The 9112-nt window shown below is 44.9% G+C and overlaps 1 pseudogene; it reads left to right on the top strand.

Annotated features, from left to right (window-relative positions):
* The first annotated feature begins 215 nt into the window (after positions 1-215).
* LOC129041899 (U4 spliceosomal RNA) lies at positions 216-294 on the top strand (annotated as a pseudogene).
* The last annotated feature ends 8818 nt before the right edge of the window (positions 295-9112 follow it).

Here is a 9112-nt window from a genome sequence, read left to right as displayed (position 1 = left end):
GCCAGCTGTCATGGGGTCTCATGTGGGACAAACCCCTTTCCGCCCCTCATCCCCACTACAGTGTGTCTGGCATTGACGTTCACCAAAACCAGAAGCCTTCATGTGTTTGTGTCTGGGTTCATTGGACTGGCCCTGGTTGATGAATTGGCTCAAGATTCAAAACTTTTGTGGTTTGGCCTGTGGATGCTTTCCTGCAGAAAAAAAAAAATAGCCAGAGCTTTGCACAGTGGCAGTATTGTAGCCAATGAGGTTTATCCAAGGCATGATTATTGTTAATTGAAATTCAAAAAAAGCTGAGGGGAGAAAAAGGCTAGCATGAAGAAAAAGAGGAAGGTACAGAATGATTGGAATTGGCAGGTTATTGGAGGAGGGGCACACAGCAAGTCCCACCCCATAGCATAAAGGACACTTAACTGTATGGGCATACACACAGCTATAGTTGTCCCCATGGGCCTCAGGGCTGTGGACAGGCCCAGCCAGTCTCAGGGCTTGGCCAGACTGGTGAGTAGGTGTAGACAGGTAGCCAGCCTACATTTGTGCCATACCACAAGGCTACCATTTCTGTAAGGCCACCTCCTAGGGCATCTGAGCTGGTTGATAGCATCATTATGCTCAAGCAGCCCTGGAAGTTTGCACACAGGTCAAATCCAGAGCCAGGAAGCCGAATGCCATGAAAGAGAGGCTCACTCTCTCCTTCCTTAGCTGAAATGGCAGATGATTGATGCCTGCTGGGGTCTTTTGTATTCCAAATGGTCCCATGAGGAATCCAGCAGAATGGATTCTGTTTACGGTGTCTCTGACTACATGAGGGGCACAAACCATTTCAGAGTTTCTCAGTAGGTCAGGAAAACAGAAATTGTTCTATGATTTTCCTTGCCCGCAAAGTATGAAGCCGGGAGGGTCAAAAAATGATGCCAACGGAGCAGGCTAGCATGAGACAGCACAGGCTTTGGTGCAGTGTTTGGGAAGAGGAAGAAGACTGTGGACTTGGCCAGCACTGGGGGAGGATGGGAATGGCGCTGCAGGCTCAGAACTTTGGCTCCTCTGACTGTAAAAGCTGGAATTCACCTCTAGAAGGAGAAAGTTTCTTTGCAACACCAAGTTGGCCAAGCGGAGCAAATGCCGAGCCCCTGCAAGCTCTTCCTTCTCGCCTGACTGGGAATCTCAGAGCTTGGGAGTTAGTTACTGAATAACTGGTAGCAGCAGCTGATGTGACCCAAAGGCCTTTCATAGAATCAGCAGTTTAAAGAACTGCAGCCAGACAGTGAGTCCAAGGTCAAAAGTTGGGAGAAACCAGATCCTGGGCTTCATTGCAGAGCTGCAGGGCAGGGAGAAACCAGTCCAATACATGTAATGCAGGAGCAAGTATATGCAGCAGAAGGGAAGAAAGGAATGTGTGCAGGATTGAAATCTGCCCTCAGCTCGGGCACAATGGCTCACGCCTGTAATCCCAGCACTTTAAGAGGCCAAGGCGGGCGGATCACCTGGGGTCGGGAGTTCAAGACCAGCCTGACCAACACGGAGAAACCCCGTCTCTACTAAAAATACAAAATTAGCTGGGTTTGGTGGTGCATACCTGTAATGCCAGCTAACTCAGGAAGCTGAGGCAGGAGAATCACTTGAACCCAGGAGGTGGAAGTTGCGGTGAGCCAAGATCGTGCCATTGCACTCCAGCCTGGGTAACAAGAGTGAAACTCCATCCCAAAAAAAAAAAAAAAGAAAAGAAATCTGCCCTCAGATTGTCTTGATGCAGTGGGTACTGAGCCATCACCTACCCAGCTGAGCTGCACGTGATGAGTTTTGTGCCTTTAGAGTGTCTATAAACATAGACCCTTGGAGTAGTAGATCATGAGTTGTCATCCCCTAATTCCTCTTGTCTTCTACTTCTGACATGCCAAGAGGCATGTTACTAATTTGCAAAACCTCCCAAGGGGCCTGCCTTCCTCTCGCTATGCCCGTGGGCGGAGTTCGCTTAGCACTTAAGCACATCTATTTTTTCACTTAACTTGCTCTACTGAGAGTATTTCCATAGCTCTTTCTCTTCACTAGATTGTGATTTATTGAGGGTAGAGCCATTTCATATTCAGTTGTATTTATGTTAGCAGGGCTCGACTCAGTATTGGGTGCATAGGAAGTACTCAACAAACACCTAGCAAATGAAGGACTCATTGAACCCCAGTTTCAAGGCATACTTACGTTAACCTGGCCCTCGTCTCCTGCAGTCTCACCTCCCGTTCACTCTGAGCTCCAGCCACTTCTTTCTACCTGAAGTTCCCAGCCAAGAACACAGCCCTTTGTATCTACATCTTTGTGCTTTCTCTACTGCTCTCCCAACATTCTGAAATTCTCTTCTTCCCTCTCTTTGCTTTTGGACATGCAATTTCACCCTTACCTCTCCACCCACTGGACTGGGAGCTCCTTGAAGGCAGGACTGTGGGCTTATTTTTATTTCCCACAGAGCCAGTCTAGTGCCTAGCACTCAGCAGAGGCTCAATTGGTGTTTGCCTAGGGAAGGAATGAATTACTGTGGTTTTGACTGAAACTATGTTCTGGCCTCCATCAGGCAGCTCCTCATTATGTCTTAGTTAATTGCCATTTGTTTAGGAGGATTTGCTCAGGAAGGAGGAGATGAGTAACTAACCAGTGGGAAAAGTCAGTGTTAAATGGGGCTTTGAGCAGGAGTAGTTTGAAAATTGTTGGCTTAATCAAGAGTGGCTAGCTACTTCCATTTCACCAGGTCCACACAGTTAATAGGGTGAAGCCATCTTGGATTTGTTACAGGGGATGTCCTGGCTTTCCCTTATTCCACAAGAGCCAAATGGGTTCAGGAAAGAGGTCAGTGTGGAGAGACATCTCCACCCCGCTCTCTGTTCCTGCCCCAGCCATGGGATAATGCCAGATATACACAAAATTATGAAGTGGATAAGGTTTGGCTTTGTCCGTGTCCTATTAATACTTGTATGTCTTTTTTCCCTCGTTGTCTCCTTCTAACTCTTTCCCAGTTTACAGACTAAATGTTTCTGCTCTGTTTTCATCCCTCCAGGATGGAGGGAAGGGAATATAATATGATTAATCAGTAACCAGGGGTGAAAAACTCTAACTCTCGCAGAGGCCAAGGGGAACAAGCCAAGTTGGCTGGGTAGGGACAAAGTGACCATGTCCTAGTGAAAGGGGCAGCTGCTTCCCTGCTCAGGTGGTTGGTTGTTCACAGGGACCATGGGCCCAGGGCTGCGTGATCTTGTGTTTTGCAAAATCGCCCTTGCTATGAGCCTTGACATTGCCAGGAAAAACTGTTAAAGACTAGGAAAAGGGCAAAAGAGATTATAGGGTGTCCTTTCAGTGGATTGTAGGGTGTAGTCAGTCTCACACATTCTCCACGGATGATGTTACTCTATAGGAGTTTGTGCCGTCGACAGATTTTTTTTTTTTTTTTTTTTTGAGACAAAATCTTGCTCTGTTGCCCAGGCTGGAGTGCAGTGGCATGATCTCTGCTCACTGCAGCATCCGACTCCCGAGCTTAAGCGATTCTCCTGCCTGAGCCTCCCGAGTAGCTCGGATTTAAGGCACCCACCACCATACCTGGCTAATTTTTGTATTTTTAGTAGAGACAGGGTTTCACCATGTTGGCCAGGATGGTCTTATCTCCTGACCTCAAGTGATCCATCCGCCTCGGCCTCCCAAAGTGCTGAGATTACAGGCGTGAGCCACTGCACCCAGCCCCATGGATCTTGAGATGGGGAGATTGTTCCTGATTATACAGGTAGGCCCAATGTAATTACAAGGGTCCTTATAAGTGAAAGAGGGAGGCAGAGAGTCAGAGTCAAAGGTGTGACCATGGAAGCAGAGAACCTGAGGTGATGCAAAGTGAAAAGGACACAACCAAAACCATTACTGGCTTTGGAAATGGAGGAATAGGCCATGAGCCAAGGAATGTGGGTAGCCTCTAGAAGGTAGAAAAAGCAGCCAGGCACAGTGTCTCACAGCTGTAATCCCAGCACTTTGGGAGGCCCAGGCAGGCAGATCATCTGAGGTCAGGAGTTCGAGACCAGCCTTGCCAACATGGTGAAACCCTGTCTCTATTAAAATACAAAATGCAGGGCGTGGTGGCTCACGCCTGTAATCCTAGTACTTTGGGAGGCTAAGGTGGGCAGATCACTTGAGGTCAGGAGTTTGAAAACAGCCTGGCCAACATGGTGAAACCCTGTCTCTACTAAAAATACAAAAAAAATTAGCTGGGTGTTGTGGTGGGCACCTGTAATCCCAGCTGCTTGGGATGCTGAGGTAGGAGAATTGCTTGCACCGGAGAGGTGGAGGCTACAGTGAGCTGAGATTGCGCCACTGTACTCCAGCCTGGGCAACAGAGTGAGACTCCATCTCAAAAAAAAAAAAAAAAAAAAAAAAATTAACCAAGACTGGTGACGTGTGCCTGTAATCCCAGCTACTCAGGAGGCTGAGGCAGGAGAATCGCTTGAACAGGGAATTGCCCGAGATTGCGCCACTGCACTGCAGCCTGGGTGACAGAGAGAGACTCCCTCTCAAAAAAAAAAGGTAGAAAAAGTGAAGAAATGGGTTTCCCCTAGAGCCTCTGGAAGGAACACAGCCCCCCCAACACCTTGATTTCAGCCAAGTAAACCCATTTAGGGCTTCTGTCCTCCAACTGTCAGATACTCCAACTGAATTGTCAGATAAATTTCTGTTGCTTTAAGCTATGGAGTTTATGGGTAATCTGCTACAGCAGCAATAGGAGGCCAGATTGTTTTATTGCCTTTAGGGTAGAAGTTAAGTTGTAGAAATTGGCAGCAATACAAATGCTTCTTGTCCATAGTAATGCAAATGATTTCTGTTCATAGAACTTTAAAAATACTTTGTCCCGCCGGGCGCAGTGGTTCATGCCTATAATCCTAGCACTTTGGGAGGCCGAGGCAGGCAGATCGTTTGAGCTCAGGAGTTTGAGATCAGCCTGAGCAACATGGTGAAACCCCATGTCTACAAAAAATACAAAAAAATTAGCCTGGCATGGTGGCACATGTTTGTAATCCCAGCTACTCAAGAGACTGAGGCAGGAGGATTGCTTGAACTTGGGAGGTTGAGGCTGCATTGAGCCGAGATCATGCCACTGCACTCCAACCTGGGTGACAGAGTGAGAGCTTGTCTCAAAAAACAAACAAACAAAAAAACCTTGTCTGGTGGAGAATATAAACCTCTGTAGTTAAAATTTCATTTGAATTTGTTTTAACATCTTATTGGTTCCTTTATTAATTGAGTTGAATAAAATATTTGATGCATGTTAATTTGATATTTGCGTAAGTTCATGTTATCAACTTTTTTTAAAAAAAACTATAACAATGATATGTTCATATTCTGCACCCCTGTGCCTTTGAATTTAAGCTGTAGTGATACTTTTGAATCCACTGTGACATCACTCACTAATTTGATTTCTATTTTTCAAGCAGTTAATTATCACACATTTCAAGAAGGCATGTGCTAGCAAGGCCTGCAGTTGGGATCCCAATGGGAAGGTGTTATATTTACCAAGATTTTGGTTACGATGAGCTACTGCATTTGGACTTGAGAAAGTGTCAAACAGTATGTTTTTTCAACAGCTAAAGCCTTAAGGAGTATTTTCTACTGAGCCAATAGATATGCATTTTAACACTTTTTTTCCTGATAGTGATAGTTCATACTAATATCTACCATGTTACTGCTGAACATATTTATCAACAGGGAGTGGGAAGATCAAAAGCTCTATGTGCATGAGTAACTAACTGGTCAACCTCGCAAATCGCTGCCAACATGGGGCAGGGCTGGGTGGTGCGTGAATGAGCAGCTAAGTGATAGAGTGGGAAGGACAGAGACTTGCTCCAAGCAGCTTGCAGCAAGTGCAGTGAGACATAGTAAATGCTGCTGCTGCTGCAAAATGCAGAGGCCAGCCTCATAGTTGGGACACCAAGGCTCAGAGATGTGAAGTGGCTTACTCGGGGTCTCACTGAGAGTGAATGGCTGAGTGCCAAACCCAGGTCTTTCTCAGCCAAACCTTGGCTTTTTGGTTACATTGCATATTTCAGGCTGGAAATATGCTGGACAGTGCTTATAGTGTAGTGTTGTCAGTAGGAGAAGTACCGCCTCAAGGAGCTGTGGGTTGTCACAGTGATTGCGGGACCCTACCGCCATTTAGGGGGCATGGAGCCAGGGTTGCTATGTTGTTCTGCCATGAATGTGACAATCCTGTAAAATAAAGACTTGTCCAGCTTTCAAATGTATCCTCAGATATTCATGTAGGTGAAAAACTATCCATAATTACCTGAGCCTAAAACTCAGATAATGATTTAAAAAACATGTCAAAAATTAACACAGTTAATTTCCCTGGAATACAACTACCACATAAAAGATTATTGTACTTTGTTTTGTTCACAGTTTTACCTAGAGCTGTTCACCAATGTAGAAAATTATGTCAGGGACAGCAGAGACAGTCTGTTTGCAGAGGAAAGTATCTAGCATTCCATTACATGTTCTAATACAGCTGTGCCCAGAATTTATTATTATTTTCCTTATAATTATTTAGTTATTAATTGTTCTATTTGTAATCATTGTAATTATTATTTTAGTTTGAGACAGAGTCTCGCTCTGTTGCCCAGGCTGGAGTGCAATGGTGTGATCACGGCTCACTGCAGCCTCAACCTCCCAGGCCCACGCGATGTTGAATGATCCTCCCGCTTCAGCCTCCCAAGTAACTGGGACCACAGGCATGTGCCACCACACCTGGCTATTTTTTTAAAAAAATTTTTGTAGAGACAGGGTTTCCCTATGTTGCTCAGGCCGTTCTTGAACTCCTGTGCTCAAGCAATCTTCCCGCCTTGGCCTCCCAAAGTTCTGGGATTACAGGCATGAGCTACTGTGCCAGGCCAGTAATTATTTATAATAAATTACTATCCTTTTATTTCGCCTTTATATCATAGAAGCAAAATATTGATTACCTTTTTTTTTTTCAGAGATAGGGTCTCACTATGTTGCCCAGGCTGGAGGGCAGTGGCTATTCACAGGTATGAGCATGGCATATTGCAGCCTCAAACTCCAGAGACTCAAGCAGATCCTCTTGCCTCAGCCTCCTGAGTAGCTGGGACTACAGGTGGGCACCACCGTGCTTGGCGTGATTATCTTTTGAAATTATAAATTTAATTTCATTGTAGTAAAGGGGATGATATAAAATATTTATTGTAAAGGTGGAGGAATTAAATGGAGTTGACAACTACTATGGTGAAACGAGTATTTGGTCAGGAAGTTGCAAAACGTTGAGAATCTTGGTTCTGCCACTTATTTTGAGCACGTCACAACCCCTCCAAGACAGCTTCCTTCTAGGTAAAACATAACCTCAGCCTTCTACTTTCCAGAGTACTTGCTGTATTAGCCAAATGAGATCACGCAAATACCGTACAGGTATAAGGATTATCTCTCTATGTGACTCATGAATAGAACTTGCTTGTTTGGGATTAAACTGAATTCTTAACAATGCTCTTATCTCATTCATGGTGGATAAATTCAGACTTTAAATTGTTTGCCTAAAAGCCTTAAATAGGCACTTGATAAAAGAAGATATCCAAACCAAATGGCTGATAAGTTCCTGAAAAGGTACTTTAGTCATTAGGGAAATGTAAATTAAAAGAACAAGGCAATAAATACCATTACTCACATACCAGGATAACTAAATGAAAAATAACATACCAATTGCTGTAAAGAACATGAAACTCTCGTATATTGCCGATGGGAATGTAAATTAGTACAACACTTTGGAAAGCTGGCAGTATCAGTGAAAGCAATCCTATGACCCAGCAATTTCACTCCTAGTTATGAAGCCAAAAGAAATGTGTGCATATATTTCCCAAAAACTAAATACAAGAATGGGCTGTGATTGGCACACCTGTGATCTGTAGGTACTTGGAGATCCGTAGGGAGAACACCAGGACACCCTAGAAGCTGGGAAGTGAGTCTGTTGACTTTCAGGGATGTGGCTGTATTCTCTCCAGAGGAGTGGGGATGCCTGGACCCTGCACAGCAGAATTTGTATAGGGATGTGTTGTTAGAGAACTATAGAAACCTGGCCTCTCTGGGTTTTGCCACATCTAAGCCAGACATGATCACCTGCCTGGAGTAAAGGAAAGAGCCCTGGAACGTGAAGAGACAGGAGACAGGAGCCAAACACCCAGTTATGTCTTCTCATTTCACTCAAAACCTTTTGCCAGAGCAGGGCATAAAACATTCATTCCAGACCGCGCACGGTGGCTCACACCTGTAATCCCAGCACTTTGGGAGGCCAAGGTGGGCGGATCACGAGGTCAGGAGTTTGAGACCAGCCATTTCAAGACCAGCCTGGCCAACGTGGTGAAAGTCTCTACTAAGAATACAAAAATTAGCTGGGCATGGTTGTGAGCACCTGTAAGCCCGCTACTCAGGAGGCTGAGGCAGGAGAATTGCTTCAACCCGGGAGACAGAGGTTGCAGTGAATGGAGATTGTGCCACTACACTCTAGCCTGGGTGACAGAGCAAGACTCCGTCCCAGAAAAAAAAAAAAAAAGATTCATTCCAAAAAGTGATGCTGAGAAGATATGGAAGCTGTGGCCTTGAGAATTTACATTTAAGGAAAGATGGGAAAAGTCTGGGTGGACATCATTCATATACACTTTTCCATGGAAGATTAAGAACTCTGAAATGTAAGAGGCATGAAGAAAATCTAGATGGACGGGCCATTTGTGGTTTACTTTTAAGTTTTGTAAGTGATGCATGAGAGACAGGGTTTTACAATGTTGCCTAGGCTGGTCTTGAACTCCCGGTCTCAAGTGATCCTCCTGCCTTGGCCTCCCATAGCATTGGGATTTCAGGCGTGAGCCACTACGTCTGGCCTATTTCTCACTTTCATATATGATCTTTTCCTTTATTTTCATGGGTGCAGTTCACAGTCTACAGTTTTTATTCTTAGTTACCTAACTATAGCCAAGTCCTTGGTCATTCTCTCTAGAAAATTCTCAGAGACTGTGGAAGCTTTTTGTTTTGTTTGTTTTGTAGCAATGGGGTCTCACTATGTTGCCCAGGCTGTTCTCAAACTCCTGGACTTGAGCCA

The sequence above is a fragment of the Pongo pygmaeus genome, chromosome 6 (assembly GCF_028885625.2).
Source record: "Pongo pygmaeus isolate AG05252 chromosome 6, NHGRI_mPonPyg2-v2.0_pri, whole genome shotgun sequence".
Lineage (NCBI taxonomy): Eukaryota > Metazoa > Chordata > Mammalia > Primates > Hominidae > Pongo > Pongo pygmaeus.
This window is presented reverse-complemented; position numbering and strand designations above follow the sequence as displayed.